Source organism: Oncorhynchus gorbuscha, linkage group LG16 (assembly GCF_021184085.1).
Source record: "Oncorhynchus gorbuscha isolate QuinsamMale2020 ecotype Even-year linkage group LG16, OgorEven_v1.0, whole genome shotgun sequence".
In the NCBI taxonomy this organism is placed as follows: domain Eukaryota; kingdom Metazoa; phylum Chordata; class Actinopteri; order Salmoniformes; family Salmonidae; genus Oncorhynchus; species Oncorhynchus gorbuscha.
This window is the reverse complement of record NC_060188.1, coordinates 12,549,262-12,569,982: the sequence shown is the minus strand read 5'-3', so window position 1 is coordinate 12,569,982 and position 20,721 is coordinate 12,549,262. Positions and strand designations below refer to the sequence as shown.

General features: G+C 40.1%; 1 long non-coding RNA gene across 8 annotated transcripts; it reads right to left on the bottom strand.

Annotated features, from left to right (window-relative positions):
* Positions 1–3,927: 3,927 nt before the first annotated feature.
* LOC124000328 lies at positions 3,928–19,513 on the bottom strand. 8 transcript variants are annotated; one of them, XR_006832569.1, is made up of 6 exons: positions 19,274–19,512; positions 19,023–19,187; positions 13,709–13,812; positions 12,718–13,468; positions 4,103–4,168; positions 3,928–3,986 (listed from the first exon to the last, which is right to left on the bottom strand). It is a non-coding gene; the product is annotated as an uncharacterized LOC124000328 (long non-coding RNA). The 8 variants fall into 8 exon arrangements; XR_006832573.1 differs by adding an exon at positions 13,902–13,934 and having other exon boundaries at positions 3,962–4,168; positions 19,274–19,513; XR_006832574.1 differs by having other exon boundaries at positions 3,962–4,168; positions 12,718–12,783; positions 12,900–13,468; positions 19,274–19,513.
* Between the last annotated feature and the right edge of the window lie 1,208 nt (positions 19,514–20,721).

Here is a 20,721-nt window from a genome sequence, read left to right as displayed (position 1 = left end):
GCTATTGAAAATTAGACCCATCATGGGAACTATTGATGTAAAATAATAAATAAAAGAAGCAATTCTGAGTGGTGTAGCCTACTAAGGACAACGAGAGAGGTCAGAGACTTACAGTACCAGTCAAAAGTTTGGACACCTACTCATTCATTGGTTTCTTTATTTTTACTACTTTCTAGGGTAATAGCGAAGACATCAAAACTATGAAATAACACATATCATGTAGCAACCAACAACAAAAAAAAGTGTTAAACAAATCAAAAAATATTCAAAGTAGCCATCCTTTGGGGCGGCAGGTAGTGTTGGGCCAGTAACTTAAAGGTTGCTGGATCGAATCCTTGAGCTGACAAGGTCAAAATGTGTCGTTCTGTCCCTGAACAAGTCAGTTATAACACACTGTTCTCCGGTAGGCCGTCATTGTAAATAAGAATTAGTTCTTAACTGACTTGTCTAGTTACATTTTTATTTTATTGCCTTGATGTCAGCTTTGCACACTCTTGGCATTCTCTCAACCACCTGGAATGTGCTTCCAACAGTCTTGAAGGAGTTCCCACATATGCTGAGCACTTGTTGGCTGCTTTCCCTTCACTCTGCAGTCCAACTTATCCCAAACCACCTCAATTGGGTTCAGGTGATTGTAGAGATCAGGTCATCTGATGCAGCACTCACTCACTCCCCTTCTTGGTAAAATAGCCCTTACACAGCCTGGAGGTGTGTTTGGTCATTGTTCTGTTGAAAGACAAATGATAGTCCCACTAAGTGCAAACCTGAATGCTGTGGTAGCCATGCTGGATAAGTGTGCCTTGAATTTTAAATAAATCCATGAAAGTGTCACCAGCAAAGCACATGCTTCACAATGGGAACCACACATACGGAGATCTTCCTTTCACCTACTCTGCATCTCAAAAAGACATGCTGGTTGGGAACCAAAAATCTCAATTTTGGATTTCCACCTGTAATGTCTATTGCTCGTGTTTCTTGGCCCAAGCAAGCATCTTCTTATTATTGGTGTCCTTTAGTAATGGGTTCTTTGCAGCAATTCAACCATGAAGGCCTGATTCTCAGAGTCTCCTCTGAACAGTTGATGTTGAAATGTGTCTGTTACTTGAACTCTGAAGCATTTTTTTTGGGCTGCAATCTGAGGAACTAGGAACTCTAATAAACGTATCCTCTGCAGCAGAGGTAACTCTAGGTCTTCCTTTCCTGTGGCAATCCTCATGATAGCCAGTTTCATCATGGAGCTTGATGTTTTTTGCGACTGCACTATAAGAAACTTTCAAAGTTCTTCAAGTTGTCCAGATTGAATGACCTTCAATATCTTAAAGTAATGGACTGTTTTTTTCTTTGCTTATTTGAGCAGTTCTTGCCATAATATGGACTTGGTATTTTACCAAATAGTGCTATCAAAGGGAGGAACAAAAAAGTGTAACTTTGATAAGAGAATTGAAGGAAACTGCCACCTTTTGTCTGTAGATCATATGGATAGGAAGGTATTGAAATATGCCAATAAAATCTGATCAGTGAAATTCTATTGAATGTAGCATGGATGAGGGGGGGGTTCAGTGACTTCACATTGTCGTTTTACATCTCAATTTCACCTGGATGTGAAGGGTTTGAAAAGTACCCTTGTAAATTGGTCAAATATAGCATAGTAGTTAGACGCAACTAATAGACATGTTGGGCCATTCGGCAACTGGAGTCCCTATGCAGTGTGTGTAATCTTCATATTATGGCAAGGACCTCCTGGACAGGAATGCAAACATTGTTTTGCTTACACGCAATCACCGGCATTGCACTTTTCCAACAGTCCTAGACCAGCTGAGCACCAGAAAACAGCATATTGCCTCCTTTTCGGCTCTGTTAAGAGTAGAGTTCTACCACAGAACAATGAGACAGATATTTCACAGAATGTATAAATGTGAAGCATCCGGTTGGCGTTTCCACTCGCTAGCAAATATGGTGATGTTAGATATTACTGCACTGTTGAAGCTAGAAACCCAAGCATTTCGTTACACCCACAACATCATCTGCCTAACATGCATGCATGTGTGCGTATATATATATATATATATATATATATGGCTTTTGTCAAGACATTAGGCAAATTTTGTCATCTGCTGAAAAATGTAAATCTGTCAAACAGAGTCGACTACATTTTCTAGATTTTACCCTTCGCCAAAGTTGATAAAAATGGCATTGTTTTGGGGTGCAAGGGCGAATTGAGTTATTGCACAGGTCAGAGTAAGCGTTCCCTAAAATAAATATGCAAATAAATGCTAGAACGTGCCAAAAGAATTTCACTCGCTCCTGTTTGGCTCTGCCCACCTCCTTGCTTGTTCTGCCTACTATGATTAATTTACCCACATTGGAAACGACAGGCTCTGGTCCATCTTGGGTTAGTTATACAAATCTTTGGTTCGACTTTTGGTAAAAACAAAGGGTGCACCTTGCTCTCTACCGTCATATGATACTAGATATATCAGTCATCCTAGGGACCTTCCGTCAGAGACCTAACTTTTACTTTAGGATATTCGGGGGTTAACTGCGGTTATTATATACTGTTACTATAATCATATTATAACGCTTGCAGACATTGTGAATCGGAGCATTCTGTTTCACGAGCTACAACAGCTGGTTAGAACTTTAGTATGCGTTTGCCTAAGCTAGCTTCCGTAGTAATTTAGTTAGCTAGGAATCAAACGTGGCTCTCGAGGTAGTTTTAACAGTAGACTAATACTTACCTAAAAAATCCCACACCAGCTTTGGGGCTGCGGTTTTTGCAGTTGTATGCTGAACACAGTGACAGTGTTGGCATTATTGTCGCTGTGTGACAGGAACAAATATTAACCACGCAGGACTACTAACTAGCTAACCACTCTCTGAAGTGTTGCCAATTATATTTCAGTGAGAATACTTCTTTGTTGGGGTTTTACGAAGCACTACTTCCAAAACGCTGTATTGCCGCCACCTACTGTTCGGGATGAAAACGTTTTTTTATTTTTTTTAAATAAAAAGAAAAAGATCCCACTGCCCGCCACTGGGGTTCCTTTCATCACCATATTTGGTAATGAGTGGAAACGCTAACCGGATGTTTCAAATGTATGCATCTCCTGAAATATCTGGCTCATTGTTCTATCTGCGCACATACTGTACTGTCTTTGACCCAGCCTTTTGCAAGCCTCGTTTTTTATTTTTTATTAACAACAAATCAATACATAAAGCACATGAGGGAACACAAGCATACATATATTACAAACAATAGACAATCGAGCTAGGGGGTACCATATCACATTACAATTACACAAGGACCTTAAGGGACATGCATATACTTACAATTCTAACAGCTTTTTTGTTAGTAGAGCATTTAACCATCTTAAAATACAGTTCAATTTATTTTTGTAGGGTACGAAAATGTGGTTTTCTGTTTGTAAATTTACATTTGTGTATATGAAATCTGGCCAAAAGAGTAATTAAATTAATTACATAAAAATGTTTCCGCTTATTTCTATTGTATGTAAAGAATCCGAATAGTACATCGCTCCACAATAGTGTAAAATTTTCAGAAATATGTTCAATTATAAACCTACTGATGTCTTCCCACAGTTTTCTTACATGCATACAATGCCAAAAAAGATGCAAAACTGTTTCTGGGTGGTCATTACAAAAGGAGCAATTTGAGTTGATGTTTTACTTAAACTTCTTCATATAATGATTGGCAGGATAATATTCATGAATAATTTTAAAGGAAACTTCCTAAACTTTGTTAACAAGTAGGTATGTGTGTGGCAACATCCAAACTTTTTTCCAACTGATATTATCAATAAATCCATTCCAATAAGACATGACATAAGGTATATATATCATCCTGCTGAAACAAGGTTCGTATCGCTCTGTTGTTGAATGGACCAAAAGAGAAACAAATCTTTCCTACTGATGAGTCAACAGGGTCAATAGAAGGTAGGCTCTGAGGGTCCGGTCTTGACACGTTCCTGAATAACATAGCAACACCTGAGGGAATGGCATCTAAAACAATTGCAAAATTTTTAGGTGTTACAGGGACCTTGTAAAGTGATAAGAATTCTTTATAACTGAGATAAAGACTTACCAGTTGACTTACCCTCTGCACTTACCAGTTGGCTCACCAATAGGATATTATTTCGGAACCAATATTCTAAAAACAGAGAGGTATTTTTATACAATATATCCTGATTATTCCATATATGTGGAGAAAAATTGTGTTTATAAATTAAGACCATGACAAGAAAATCTGCCGTTGAAAAGCAGAAAGTTTCACTGGAACTTTGTCAATATTATAATTGCAAAACAACATGAAGTTAAGGCCACCAAAAGTAGAGAAGACATGATGAGGAGTAAAATTCCATATAGAAGTGGGTCTTCTTAGGAATTGTTTTATCCAATTGATCTTAAAAGTATTATTTCAAGTAGTAAAGTCCAGAAAATTCAGTCCACCATTCTTATAAGTGTTCATTACAACAGTTTTCCTAATGTAATGGGTACGGTTTCTCCAAAGAAAGTTGAAAAGCATCTGGTCTATCTCCCTGCTTATTTTACTGTCAGGATATAAAGATAGAGCGCCATATGTTAGCCTAGAGATGCCTTCAGTCTTGGTTATTAGGACTCTACCTTTTAAAGATAAGTCCCTCTGTAGCCATTGATTTAGTTTCTTCTGTTTTTTTTTAAATAAGAGGGTTAAAATTTAGTAAGCCTCTAGACTTCTGATCCTTTGTAATGGTTATGCCTAAATATGTAAGTTCTTATTTTACTGGAATACCATAATATGAAGGTGTCACACAATCTTTGACAGCCATGAGTTCACATTTCTTAATGTTAAGATATAGACCAGACGATTTGGAAAAGGATTGTATCACATTGATCGATATGGGAATTTGGTTAGCGTCTTTCAGAAAAAGTGTAGTATCGTCAGCCAGCTGGCTTATAATAATTTCTTTACCAGCTATGGAAAAACCTTGTACAGGACTATTATTTAAAGAATTTGCAAGAAGTTGGGTGATTAATAAAAACAGGTATGGAGAGATAGGACAATCTTGCCTAATTCCTCTCTTTAACTCAAATCTAGGTGAGGTGCCATATTTAAATGTGATAGAGCTGTTACCATTTGCATAGAGTCTTAATAGCCTTACAGAAAAATGGGTTCATCATTTTCATCACTCTATTCTATATCACTGATAGAGTGAACATTATTCAGTGAGTTAAAAAACATATCTGTGGATTCCTGACAGTACGTTAAGCTATACAATTTTCTGTAAAAATTGCTACAGTATTTAGAGATTTTTGGTCATCTGTAATAACACCATCAATGTTTAACATATGGATAGTGTTATTTTTAGAGTGAAATTTCTCATGTCTAAAGAAATAGGATGAATTTTGTTCTCCCTCAATCCATTTTTTCCTAGATCTAATAAAGGCTCCTTCTGCTTTTAATTTATATATATTATCCAGTTTATTTTGTAACTCAATTAGTTCCATCTTCTCCTTCCCCATGAGGTCAGCCGGGGACCTCTGAGAAAGGGAAGTTATCTTAATGATCACCTTTTCCTCCTCAGCTCTTCTGGTCTTAGCAAGATTACTACCATATTTTCTAAGATATTTGGACACAAAATATTTGGCACAAAATACCTGGGAGGAGGAAAGTGTTTAGGTTGTTCCACCAATTGAGTACCTTTTGTGTAGTGTAACTCTTATTTCACCTAATTTTAACATTCAGTCATGAAGAGTTCAACATAATAAAAACCTATTCTCATTTCAAGATGTTAAATAAATTACTATAGTAAGTGCCTAAGTGCCAAATAAAGTAGCAGGGTTTATCTTAAATCAGATAAAAATCTGCCAATTTCAAAAATAGACATTTCTGTGAACATTTCTGTGAAACTGTGTACGTTTTACTTGTGAATTTTGAAAATAAAACTCTGAAATCAAGATGTGTCAATTTGTTTGTCTACATGCCATTTTAAAAACAATGCTTGTCGTAAACCTATTTTGGGTCAAGAAAAGTATGAGTAAGGGCAAACATCATGTTAAGCTTGCAAAGCTGAGTTTGTATAAGACATCCGATTACCACTTTGCATTTAAAAACGGTTGGTTTTATTATAGCTAATAATTAACCAAATCATTGATGGATCACTAGATAAAAGAAAACATAGAAACATTCGGTGTGAAAACTCCCCAAAGGCAGACTGAAAAGTAACTGAATTTGTCGATAGACCCTTTTACCAATAAAGTCACTGAATGGTTCTGAAAATTTGCTAAAATATAGTGACAAAGTCCCTAAATTGGCAAGACTGGATGCCACCAGATGGAAGTATCACACTCTCACCACACATGAACACACACATAATCAAACCAGAGATATGATATAATGACAATGGGATTCGTTGAGCCTGCTTATTCCTCTTTGGATTTGTGGAATCATTTTGTTATTTGAATAATCATTTTGCTATTTGAATAATCATTTTGTTATTTGAATAATCATTTTGAATATTTTATGAGGAGTGTTGATGTCAACCATGTGTATTCAATGGAGAGTGAGATGCTTAGACCATCTTGAAGTTCAACAGGGATTCCGATATAAAGTGTTTTTTTAAATCAAAGTTGACAGTAATTTACTTGCATCACACTTATATCACTACACTCGTAACAACCTAATCATTACGAAACTTCTATTAGACCAGATAAGTCTCACTTACCAAAATAGCAATTAATGTTTATCTTGACTATATTTGACACTCTCGTTGCCCCCTATACAAAAACTCCCTGCCTGTTTAATAATTAAGGATCTGCTTAACGTGGACAGATTTCAGGTAGATTTCACTCACTTTTAATTCATTATTTTACTTATATTTGTGTATTGTGTTTGTGGTGTGGTTTTCACATAAGCCCTTTTGGGCTTCCAACCTATGGAGGACCAAACCTGCCACAAATCGATACGTAAATAAATGCACACAGAGATAAATAAATGGATGAATGAAGCACACATAAATATATATATAATTATTAATCTCACTTTAATTAATTGTATTCATTTGTATTATTTATTTATGTATTTCGTCCTCCAATATGATAATGAGGGGGTGTCATCAAACATTTGTGGGTGGTATCTAAGACATCATTGGTTAATCAATGTCACAGCACGTTGCTCGATTCAGTATGCCAGAACCGATCAGGCCCTACACCCAAACAAGGGCACTGCGTTCATCCACCTCTGGCCTGCTCGCCTCCCTACCACTGAGGAAGTACAGCTTCCGCTCAAGCCCAGTCAAAACTGTTCGCTGCTCTGGCCCCCCAATGGTGGAACAAACTCCCTCACGACGCCAGGACAGCGGAGTCAATCACCACCTTCCGGAGACACCTGAAACCCCACCTCTTTAAGGAATACCTAGGATAGGATAAGTAATCCCTCTCACCCCCCCCCTTAAGATTTAGATGCACTATTGTAAAGTGACTGTTCCACTCGATGTCATAAGGTGAATGCACCAATTTGTAAGTCACTCTGGATAAGAGCGTCTGCTAAATGACTTAAATGTAAATGTAAACCGTGTTCAACGTTTATTTAATCAAATCAAATTTGAAATCAAATCAAATTTTGTTCGTCACATGCTTTGTAAACAACAGGTGTAGACGAACAGGGAATTGCTTGGTTAATTGTCCTTCCTAACAATGCATAGAAAAAGGAAATAATAGAAAAGTAAAACACGTAATAATACAAGTAATAATAAATACACTAACGGTCCTGTGATGAACGACCAGTTGAAAAACGGTGTGATTATGGTGGCCCACAAGGCGTTTTTCTATGGTGTGCTGCACCTGGACTCTTAAGTCATCGGACAGCTTCCTCCAAATTGTAGCAGCTAGCGGACTCAAGTTTTCAATGCATGCCTAGATAACTGGGGTTTGTGTGCTAGTTTAGCACATAGCGCTGCCTCCCTGAGCTTGCCTCTGACTGGGCTTGAACCAGGTTCCTCTACCTCGACAACACAAGTGACCAACGGCTTGACAACGTGCGAACCAATTTAGGCTATACAAAATGAACCAATTGGATAGCGCCATCGGCGATTTTTTTTAAATAGCGGTGGAGTGAGGTTACAATACGTTCTTAACTCCATTAGACTCACCCTCTTTAAACTCAATCCACAGCAACCCCAGCCAAACTGTGGATTTGGGTCACAGCAACAGTATAACCAGGGTCAAGTGTGCTAGCTTAGCATATAGCGCAGCCCCCTTGAACTTGCCTCTGACTGGCCTTGAACCATGTTCCTCTACCTCACCAACAGAGGTGACCGACATCTTGACAACATGCAAACAGATTGAGGTATACAAAAGATACCAATTGGATTGCTCCATCGGCGACATTTCAAGCTAGCTGTGGAGTGAGGTTACGGTATGTTCTTAACTCGAGGCTCTCAAGTGACGCAGCAGTCTAAGGCACTGCACCTCAGTACAAGAGGTGTCACTACAGTCTCTGGTTCGTATCCAGGCTGTATCACATCCGGCCGTGATTGGGAGTCCCATAGGGCGGCGCACAATTGGCCCAGCGTCATCCGGGTTTGGCCGTCATTGTAAATAGGAATTTGTTCTTTATTTAACTAGGCAAGTCAGTTAAGGTTAAATAAAAAATAAAATAAATAAACTCTGTTACACCTCCACATGGAAAAGCAGGTAATCTGGAGAGGCGTTGTTTTCAGAAGCGTTAGCCAGCACTGCCAAGTCTCTGGCTGTTGCTCGCCTGATTGCAGCCATACTAGCTAACTGCCAGAAGAACTGGTCTACTGTAGCAACAATCACACCATTCCCAACTGTTTCAAATGTTCAAACACATTCAACAGTTCAACAAAGTCACTACACATCAATCAACATTACATTTTTTGCAAACATATGCTTTACTTCAAAGGAAGAGCTGCACTATCATATTACATAAGCACTCACTCTATAGCGTGAGAACATCCGGACAGGATGTCCATAAAAGGGCATTAACACGTGACTGTATGTCAGGGGTGATTTTTAGTACATGTATGTCTATGCTGTATTTTAGTTTTCATATTTCTAGGTTAGTGTGCTTGATATGGTTCCCAATTAGAGGCAACTGGTTATCGTTGTCTCTAATTGGGGATGATATTTAAGACGCATTATTTCCACCTGTGTTTTATGGGATATTGTTTTGAGTGCACATAGCACCTCTGTAGTCACAGTTCGTTGTTAGTTTATTGTTTATTTGTTTTTGTCTTTGTGAAGTGTCACTTTATCATTCAATTATGTGGAACTCGACATCCGCTGCGCCTTGGTCCGATATTTATTCCAACGACCGTGACAGAATATCCCATCAAACCAGGACCAAGCAACTTGTTCACCAGGTGAAGGATTTCTGGACATCGGAAGGACATAATGGAGGACAGCGACGACGACAGGGTTCGTGGCTATAGAAATCCCATAGAGATGGCACATGGAGCTGGCACATGGAGCTGGCGACTGAGCAGAGGGAAGAGCCAAAGACTGTCAGGGAGGTAAGGGCGAAGTTGGGAGAGTGAGATGACAGAGATGTTGTGCAAGTGTGTTCTGCTCAACATTCGACCAGAGGATCTGGTTAGCAGTCTGGTGCCACCTGTGCCGGATCCATCCACTAGGCCTCCAGTGCGCCTTCCCAGTCCAGTGTGTCCTCTGCCTGCTCCTCGCACTCGCCCAGAGGTGCGTGTCACCAGTCCCGTGCCACCTGTGCCGGCCCCACGTATCAGGCCTCCAGTGTGCCTCTCCAGTCCGGAACCTCCAGCAACGGTCCCCGGTCCGGAACCTTCGGCGACCATCCCCGGTCCGGAACCTCATGAGACGGTCCACAGTCCGGAACCTCCAGCTCCATGGCTGAAGCCTTCCCCTGCCCCGATGTCCAGTCTAAGCACGGCGTCCAGTCTAGGGGGTGATTTAGTATATGTATGTCTGTTGTATTATAGTTTATTATTTCTATGTGGGCATTCTAGTTTTCTGTAGTCACGGTTCGTTGTTAGTTAGTTTATTTGTTTTTGTCTTTGCTAAGTTTCACTTTATCATTAAATTATGTGGAACTCAACATCCGCTGCGCCTTGGTCCGATATTTATTCCGACAACCGTGACAGTGACACTAAAATTAGATCATCAATCACTTTTTCACACAGGCCATCTACTGTATTCTCTCTATAATGTCTTCAGAAAGAAATCATAGCCCTTAAATTATATTATTCATACCACATTTTATTGAATTAAAGCCTGAATTCAAAATTGATTACATTGCACTTTTTTCCGAGAAATATCTTATTTACTTATGTATTCGCACCACTTCTCTGCTCGGGTGCATTCAATATACTCTGATCATCCTTGATGTCACTAGAACTTGATTGGAGTCCACCTGTGGCCAATTCAATTATTTTGACATTATTTAGAAAGATACACACCTGTCCATAAGTTCCCACTGTTGACAGTGCATGTCAGAGCAGAAACTATACCATGAAGTCCAGGGAACTGTCCAGTGATCGACTAGATACAATTGTGAGGAGGAATATATCTGGAAATGGCTATAAAACTATCTATAGTGTTGAACGTTTCCATGAGCACAGTGGTCTCCATCATTGGGAAATGTAAAAAATATGGAACTATCCAGACTCTGCATAGAGCTGTCTGTCCGACCAAACTGAGCATCTGGGCGAGGTGACCAAGAACCAAATGCCCACTCTGACAGAACTACAGAGTTCCTTGGCTGAGATGGAAGAACCTGCCAGAAGCAAGACCGTCTTTACAGCACTTCACCAATCTGGGTTTTATAGCAGAATAACCAGATGGAAGTCACACCTGAGAAAAAGGCACATGACAGCACGCCTGGAGTTAGCAAAAATGCATGTGAAAGACAGAGCATAAGACTATGTCTGGAGAAAACCAGGCACACACAGCCCATCACCTGTTGAGCACCATCCCTACCTTGAAGCATGGTGGTGGCAGCATCATGCTATGGGGATGCTTTTTAGAGGTAAGGACACAGGCAAATCCTTGATGACATACTTCAGAATGTAAATGACCTTAACTTGGTCACGGCCCCAGTCTAACAGGACAGTGACCCCAAGCATACAACCAAAGTAACGCTGGAATGGCTTCAGAACCCGAATGTGAAAGCTCTTGAGTGGCCCAGCTGAAATCCAGCCTTGAATCTCATGTAAATGTGAGGAAATTCTTGAGGATTGCTGTTCACCGCTGCTCCCCATCTAACTTAACAGAGCTTGAGAAATCTGCAGGGAAAATGGGAGAAAATCCCCAAATCCATATGTGCAATGCTGATACAGACACACCCAAGACGACTCAAGACGATTCAAAATTGTAATCGACAACAAAGGTGCTTCTACAAAGTATTGACAAAGTATTGAGTGTGAATAATTATCAAAATCAGATATTTCGAAAAAGAACCATTTAAAGTCACAGCATTTCTTTTGGCTGTCTTTTTGAGTGGGTCAATATAGGTTGGAATCTCATTGATCAACATATCAACCAACTATTAGCCAATCATCCACATGGAAATGACAGTGTGCCCAGTGGGAAGCGATCACTTGTCACTGACTTTTATTTTGACATGAGGCAAGCAGAGAAATGGGACCACGTTTGGAAATTCTGATTTAATATAATTTCTTTTGAACCTTTTATTTAACTAGGCAAGTCAATTAAGAACTAATTCTTATTTACAATGATGGCCTACCCCAGCCAAACCCGGATAACAGTGGGACAATTGTGCGCCGCCCTATGGGACTCCCAATCACGTCCGGATTCAAACCAGGGACTGTAGTGACGCTTCTTCCACTGAGATGGAGTGCCTTATACCGCTGAGCCACTTGGGAGCCAGTACATTCCTTTTAATATTTTGTCTCAAAAGGACCAATCCCACAGAAAAATGGGCAGACTAAGTTCAAATGTAATTGTATTCATTTTCCAAATATTTAATGTATTGCATTATGCCAGACTGTGACTAGCTAGCTGGCTATCACTGGATGATGTATCAGGCTAGTCAGAGGCTTATTTTCAGGGGCTGGTAATATCACACTGGACATAAGATGGTTAAAGTTAAAGTAAAGTTTATTCTGAAGTTGTTGTATAAAATGTACCAAAAAAGGCCTATGCTTTTTATTTCAATGCATGTTTATGATTTATCTGGCAGAGTTTACATTCACGGCCAGCTGTTTTATGCACCTGATACCTGATACAAATTCTTATTTACAATGACGGCCTATCAAAAGTCAAAAGCCTTCCTGTGGGGACGGGATAAAAAATAATCATAAAATAACATTGATATTGGCATTTTGAAAATCGTCCTTGTTGTGACTTGTTAGCCTGTATTATGCATCTATTTCATGTTCACTGTATGTGCTGTTTCACAAGTAAATGAGTCAATTTAGGAAGTTGAGTAGTGGTTGACATTTTACACACCATTCCACAGACCTTTAAACCCAATATTGAGGTGATAATTAATGGCTGAGATCATTTTTATTGTTTTTTTGCTGTTCTCCAAATAGCATTTTGAACTGTCTAGAAATGCAGTAAATGAGCTTCAACTTCCAAACAATTCCTTGGGAAAGGGGCATACCCTAGGTTTAGCTGAACGGACGCCACTGACAACATCCCAACATACACGGTGGAAGTAAACAGCTACTGACTGAGCACACCTTGTTACACTGAGCTTACCTTTGAGGAATGGCTGAAAAATTTGGTCCATAAGTTTATGACTCTCATGCACCAGCTACCAATGATCTTGAGGGAAAGGGGAAAGGATAACATAGAGGAAAAAGGGATAACAGAGTTATAACACAGCATTGACAAAGACATTGGTTTAAACTGTCATGTAAAGATGATCATTAAAGGCTCACTGTTGCTGTGTGACATTGAGAGTTGTTTGAGAGCCCCCTCTAGTGGCGATACAGGGTGTAACACAGTGCAGAGGCACACTGCTCGGCACACAGCCCTGATCTCATCACATACAGATGCATCTGGTCCCAAACAAAGACACACAGAGCCTAAGGGCTCATTCAATAGCACATTCAATAACACTCAGATGACATACACCATCTATCATGATGTACTGTACATCCATCTAGAAACAACCCACATCACAACTGAGTACAGCAGTTGGTGGGGGATTACTGAAAGATGTTATACACACCACGTTTGACTCCGATAAGGAAGGGCTTGTGGTTGTTTTTCATGGCCAAATTAAGGTCTTCTGACCGACAAAATGAAATAAATTATATCATTGAGCATGAACATCCAAATCTGAGCACACTTCACACCGAAATGTACATAATAAATAGAGCTGTCATGTCCTATCTCATGCAGTGGCAGTGTAAGCAGTGCAATAGAGGACTCACAGTGGATTGTCAGTGACAAGAGGAATAAGGATCAGACTGACCAGCAGTCCAGCCAGAATCACTAAAGTCTCCTGTAAAGAACACATGAATTACAATAAGATCCTCATCTTAAAGCAGACAGGACAGTAAAAGCCATGGGTTAGTTACGGTATCATCAAGTAGAGAAATATGTATGGAGCACCTGGCTGCCATCTTTGGCAGAGATGTCCGCCATGTTGTCTCTGCGGGCATGGTGAAGAGTCAAAGCAGCTCTGGTCAAAGCAGCTCTGGTGCAAAATCAATGCTAGTGAGAATATGGTATTCAGATTTACCTTGAATATTCCAGCAGAGCACAGTTGGAGTGAAGCATGTTGGGAAGGTAGGAGCCAGTATTTCCATGAAAATGGCAAAATCATTGAGGACATCAGCAACAAGCCTAAGGAAAACAGCACAAGCATTGACATACCCAATAATTCCATAACACACAATGAACACACTCACTTTGGTGATGCTTGACATCCCTACCTCCATTTTCTGGCCTCAGAGTCCAGTTTATTCCTTTTCAAATCAAATCAAATGTATTTGGTTAGCAGATGTTAATGCGAGTGTAGCGAAATGCTTGTGCTTCTAGTTCTGACAATGCAGTAATAATCTAACTAACAATTCCAAAACGACTACCTTATACACACAAGTGTAAAGGGATAAATAATATGTACATAAAAATATATGAATGAGTGATGGTACAGAGCGGCATAGGCAATATGCAGTAGATGGTATCGAGTACAGTATATACATATGAGATGAGTAATGTAGGGTATGTAAACAAAGTGGCATAGTTTAAAGTGGCTAGTGATACATGTATTACATAAAGATGCAGTATATGTTATAGAGTACAGTATATACGTATACATATGAGATGAATAATGCAGGGTATGTAAACATTATATTAAGTAGCATTGTTTAAAGTGGCTAGTGATATATTTACATCATTTCCCATCAATTCCCATTATTAAAGTGGCTGGAGTTGAGTCAGTGTCAGTGTGTTGGCAGCAGCCACTCAATGTTAGTGGTGGCTGTTTAACAGTCTGATGGCCTTGAGATAGAAGCTGTTTTTCAGTCTCTCGGTCCCAGCGTTGATGCACCTGTACTGACCTCGCCTTCTGGATGATAGTGGGGTGAACAGGCAGTGGCTCGGGTGGTTGTTGTCCTTGATGATCTTTACGGCCTTCCTGTGACATCGAGTGGTGTAGGTGTCCTGGAGGGTAGGTAGTTTGCCCCCGGTGATGCGTTGAGCAGACCTCACTACCCTCTGGAGAGCCTTACGGTTGTGGGCGGAGCAGTTGCCGTACCATGCGGTGATACAGCCCGACAGGATGCCAGTATTTCCTAAAACACAAAGAAAGACAACATTTGAAAAATAATATTGAAAACTACTAATAGTAGATTACAAATCAAAACTCACCCTTGAAGCCAGGCAAATAGGATTCTTCCCAGCATGCCTGTGCCATCTAAAATGTAGATTGCTTTTTTAAAATAAAACCCCTTAACAGCAAAGATGACAATAGTCTTATCACAGTCATTAACACTAACCTCGTAATAACCAGGTAATTGTTGCAGCAGCAACTGTTGCCTCTTTCCAACACCTCTTAAAGAGGCCTGGGTGGCAAGAGTACCAGAAAGAGAACTGGAGAAGGCCTGTGTGTGTGTGTGTGTGTGTGTGTGTGTGTGTGTGTGTGTGTGTGTGTGTGTGTGTGTGTGTGTGTGTGTGTGTGTGTGTGTGTGTGTGTGTGTGTGTGTGTGTGTGTGTGTGTGTGTGTGTGTGTGTGTGTGTGTGTGTGTGTGTGTGTGTGTCAGAGAGAGCGAGAGAGGGAGAGAGTGCAACAGTGTTAAAATGTACATAATAAATTAATGGCACACATATCCACAAAACAACATCCTCTCTCTTTCTCACACAGACCTACCTGAAGAGTATCCCAAAATTGATACTGCAGGTAATCGCCACTGACACTCTCTGGATACCTCTGAGGCAAAACACTCTAACAAGAGCAGATGAGAGAGCAGATGAGAGAGCAGATGAGAGAGAGAGAGAGAGAGAGTGTGTGAGTTTAGGGACGGCTGGAAATGTACAGTATGGGTACCTGGCGGAAAATGAGGGAGGGTCATGCTTTTTCAATTTCAGTCAAGGGGAGGGTTTAGTATTTTTTAAATATTGTCCAGGGGAGGGTCATGTAATTTGTAATTGCATACATTTCTATTTTGTTTTAGAATTAGTTGCTTACTAGTGTAATGTTCGTCGTCCTCCTCTGATGAGGAGTAAGATAGATCGGACCAATTTGCAGCATGGTAAGTGTCCAGTTTTTCTTATTAAATTATGGACACTACAAAATACAAAACAAACAACGTGAAACAAACGAAACAGTCCCATGTGGCACAAACACAAACATGGAAAATAAACACCCACGAAACTCAGGTGGAAAAAGGCTACCTAAGTATGATTCTCAATCGGAGACAACTAACGACACCTGCCTCTGATTGAGAATCATACTTAGATAGCCTTTTTCCACCTGGGTTTCGTGGGTGTTTATTTTCTGTCTTTGTATGTCGCCAGACAGGACTGTTTCGGTTTTCGTTCGTTCACTTTATTGTTTTTGTATTTCAGTGTTCAGTTTTGATTAATTAAATATTACACGCTGCGTTTTGGTCCTCCGATCCTTCTCGCTACTCCTCCTCAGAAGAGGAGGATGAGATCCGTTACAACTAGGCTATATATCGGGGCCTCCCGGGTGGCGCAGTGGTTAAGGGCGCGCCAGCTGTGCCATCAGAGTCCCTGGGTTTGCGCCCAGGCTCTGTCGTAACTACTACAACTCTACTCAGCAAACTGGATGCAGATCATCCCACAGTGCCATCCATTTTGTTACTAAAGCACCTTATACCACCCACCACTGCGACCTGTATGCTAGTCGGCTGGCCCTCGCTACATATTCGTCGCCAGACCCACTGGTTCCAGGTAATCTACAAGTCCATGCTAGGTAAAGCTCCGCCTTATCTCAGTTCACTGGTCACGATGGCAACACCCACCCGTAGCACGCGCTCCAGCAGGTGTATCTCACTGATCATCCCTAAAGCCAACACTTCATTTTGCCGCATTTCCTTCTGCTGCCTGTGACTGGAACGAATTGCAAAAATTGTTGAAGTTGGAGACTTTTACCTCCCTTACCAACTTTAAACATCTACTATCTGAGCAGCTAACCGATCGCTGCAGCTGTCCATAGTCCATCGGTAAATAGCCCACCCAATTTACCTACCTCATCCCCATACTGTTTTATTTATTTACTTTTCTGCACTTTTGCACACCATCTGATCATTTATCACTCCAGTGTTAATCTGCTAAATTGTAATTATTGCCTACCTCCTCATGCCTTTTGCACACAATGTATATAGACTCTTCTTTTTTCTCCCTTTTTTTTCTACTGTGTTATTGACTGGTTTATTGTTTACTCCATGTGTAACTCTGTGTTGTCTGTTCACACTGCTATGCTTTATCTTGGTCAGGTCGCAGTTGTAAATGTGAACTTATTCTCAACTAGCCTACCTGGTTAAATAAAGGTGAAATAAAGCAAATTAAATAAATAAATTATAATCCACGCTGTCTATGATTTTGCAAAACTTGAAATACATACAGCCTATCTATATACAAGGCCACTTGGTCCAATTAAATGAGAGATGTGGATGGTAATTTGTTGTATGGCTCCTTTGAGAATATGAACCCATCACAGCCAGAAAAAGTGAGGAATATATTCTGCAAATATATTCCCTAAAAAGGGAAAAAGATTCCTATGTCTAGTTATAAGATTTCTGTCTAATTATTTTCGATTCTAAATATAAAACACATAGATTTTAATTCTTCTCACTAATGGTAAATGGTTGAATTCTTGTTCATATGTTTTCCTGTTTTTAGTTTTTTTTATTAAGCTTTTCATCATATCCCCCATTTGCACAAAATACTTACTTGCGGTGGCGACCCGTCATTCAGGGCAGGTGGGGTTCAGTTTTGATGCTTTTTAATCCTTTTCATATGAAGATAAATTATAGATAAAACGTATCGGTGCTCATCGGCCATTGGACATAAAGATTACACAACAAGTTGGAAATAGCAAATTCACCAATGAGTTGTTTAGAAGGATTCAGTGGCTAACTGCAAGCACTGCAAAGCAACCGCTAACATTAGCCTTCTATTCAATGTAGTGTCTGTGTGTTTTTTCAGAGTTCCCACCATAAATCCAGAGAATGGAAGACTTTGATGACAAAGTTTGTTGACAAAATGTGCCCACAAAGGCCCACCGCACCACCTTCACAAGGTAAGTCCAAAAATGTATTGTATGCTGCTGCTTAAATGATGTAATATGCCAGGAAGATATGTATACTGTAACTAAGAATGTAATACTACGTGTATGTTGTGTAGTAAGATGTTAGTAGCCCATGTCGTTCGTGGCCGGTGTGTGCTTGTTTGCCAACTTATTTTTCACCCAAATAATTTGATCTGTTTTCATCCCTTAATTTCACCTACTGTTCTAACTTGGTGGTGCACATGTACCCTCTAACCTGTTTTAGAGAAATGTAATCATTGAATAGTGCAAGAGCTTTCATTGTCTGCTTATATGCCCCCTTTATTTATCCTACGGTTTTGACTTGTTTTACAAGGAGTTCACTGTAAGAACGGCCCGTGTTCTGAATTCTGTCGCTGTACATTTCAAAAGTGCAGAAAAAATAGTTATATTGACTACGTCCGTTGTCGCTCGCTCATTAATATCTTAATCGAAATGACAGATTTCCTCTTATCCGCTTGTCGTCCCCTTATGCCATATTTTGTACATCTCAATTGTCAGTATTAACTATTTGTTGAAGCAAGTCAGCCATATCACCTATGTTTTTTTATAGGGCAGTAAATGAGGCTGAATGAACTGTTTCGCTGCCAGACAAGGCTATGCTGAAAGCCAGGTGTAACAGTGGTAAGGTGGGACAGCTTTATGTAGGCCCTAACAGTTTGTGGGCACCATTTGTCCCCGTTATAGTGCAATTAATGGATTGTTTAGTGTTGTGTTGTGGCTTTGCTGGCATGCATCCCACATTTTTGTTTTTGCCCCACCAAGATTTACATGCTAAAATCGCCACTGCTTACTTGCAATACATTATTTCAATCACTAGCAGATGTGCGTACACATGGTCTAATGTTTGCGGAGAGGTGAGAACATTCTCACAGTCACACTTTTTTTAAAGTAAACTTTTGCGGGAAAAGTGGCACAAGCACATTTTGGGGTATTATTTTGTACTTATGAAAGGTTTATAAATTAGGCCCCTGGTCTGTCCCAAGGAGTGAGGGTAAACAGTAGGCATGTTCCCTGCTATCCACTTTATGTTTAATTATTATTTTGGGTATACATGAGGGTCACTTATTTTTTCAAGTGTTCAGGGAGGGTTTAGGAAAAATATATTTTGCTGAAGAGGTCCAACCATTTTCATTTCAGAGATGTCCAATTTTTCTCCATGTAACCCTTATTATAAATAACGTTCACTCCCTTAGCAGTTATGAGACAAAATTCAGTGAGCCTTTATCAAAATTCATTATAATGTAAAAACATGTCTCACTTTGAACACGCCAATGATGGTTTTTCCAGTCGTCCCACCGTTGCCCCCTTCTCTTTCTCTCTCCATTACTCCATCCTTCAACTGATATTTCCATGACTCGAGGGAGCCATATCTCTCCGTTGCCACCACTGGCATTTTCTCTTTCTCAATTTAACGAAACAACACCTGCACGGTTAGACAGATGTTTGTAAATAATATATTTAGTTGTGAATTTTATGCATTAGTACTTTCTGTTGCAAGTTTTCACTTACCAAAGCTTTACTTCCGTGTTTTCAGAATCCACGTCAGCTGTACAAATTCTGTATTTTCTATTGGCTAAGGACTGAAACTGTCCCTGCAGTTTAGACCAATCCCGCGATTGCTTTGGGACAGCTTGATCCAAAAGTCACAGATAATTTTCCACAGACATGTGTATTAAGCTTGTTTGTAAGTATTTGTGTGTGTGGGTCTGTGTGTCAAATAAAATCAATCAAATTGTATTTGTCACATGTTTTGTAAAAAACAGGTGTAGACTAACAGTGAAAGGCTTACTTACTGGCAATTTTCAAACAATGCAGAGTTAAAGATACAGAAATGGAAAAGTAAAATAATAACAATAATGAGTAAAATATCATGGCTGTATACAGGAAGTACCAGTACCGGGTCGATGTGCAGGGGCACGAGGTAATTGAGGTAGCTACAGTATGTACATACTGATAGGTGTAAAGTGACTAGGCAACATGATAGATAATAGACAGTAGCAGCAGTGTGTGCGAAAGTGTGGGAGTGTGTGGCGTCAGAATGCATGTGTGCGAGTGTTATGTATGTTTGCTTGAGTGACATCACTGTTGAAGAATGCAGTCTGGTTGTCCCCAAGTACTGAAATAAATATTCCTTACCTCTGAGTCAGAGAACAGAGAGTAGTTTGGCAGAAGTATCGAAACAGGGTCTGCACGTTAACTTAGACTAGACAGCAAAACAGTTTGCTGTCTAGATATAAATAACAGAGACCTTGAGAGAGTGGGCATGTCTCAACACATAGTTATCCAATTACCTAAATCATTCTCACTTACGATGGACCAAAAATATTGGGAATTGTATGTGTGTCAATGAAACAAAGCGTGCATGAAAGGTGTGAGTTTAAAAGAGGGATACAGGGGGAGACAGACATGAATACAGTGTCATAAAGATACTATTAATATGTACAGAAGAGGATGAAGAAGAACAGAGTACATGAAACCAAGCTGTTTGTTTTCCCTCAAGGCAAGGCATGTTTTGACTCACCTATGCAAGTTTTCAGGAATGTTGCACAGAGAGAGCAAGAGAGAGCAAGAGAGAGCGAGAGAGAGCGAGAGAGAGCGAGAGAGAGCGAGAGAGAGCGAGAAGAGGAGCTAAGAGGCACTGTATTCCATAACATCGTGATTGATAGAATAATAGAATGTGGAGAACCAACAAGTATGGTTGAAGTGGAGGTAGAGTGTAGTTAGATATAGATATAAAGGTAGGGCCTGAGCGTGTGGGAGGGAGTGGGACGACAGAGGTTAAAGTGTGAACAGTAAAGGGGCGTGGAGGTAGAGTGTAGTTAGATATAGATAAAGGTAGGGCCTGAGCGTGTGGGAGGGAGTGGGACGACAGAGGTTCAAGTGTGAACAGTAAAGGGGCGTGGAAGTAGAGTGTAGTTAGATATAGATAAAGGTAGGGCCTGAGCGTGTGGGAGGGA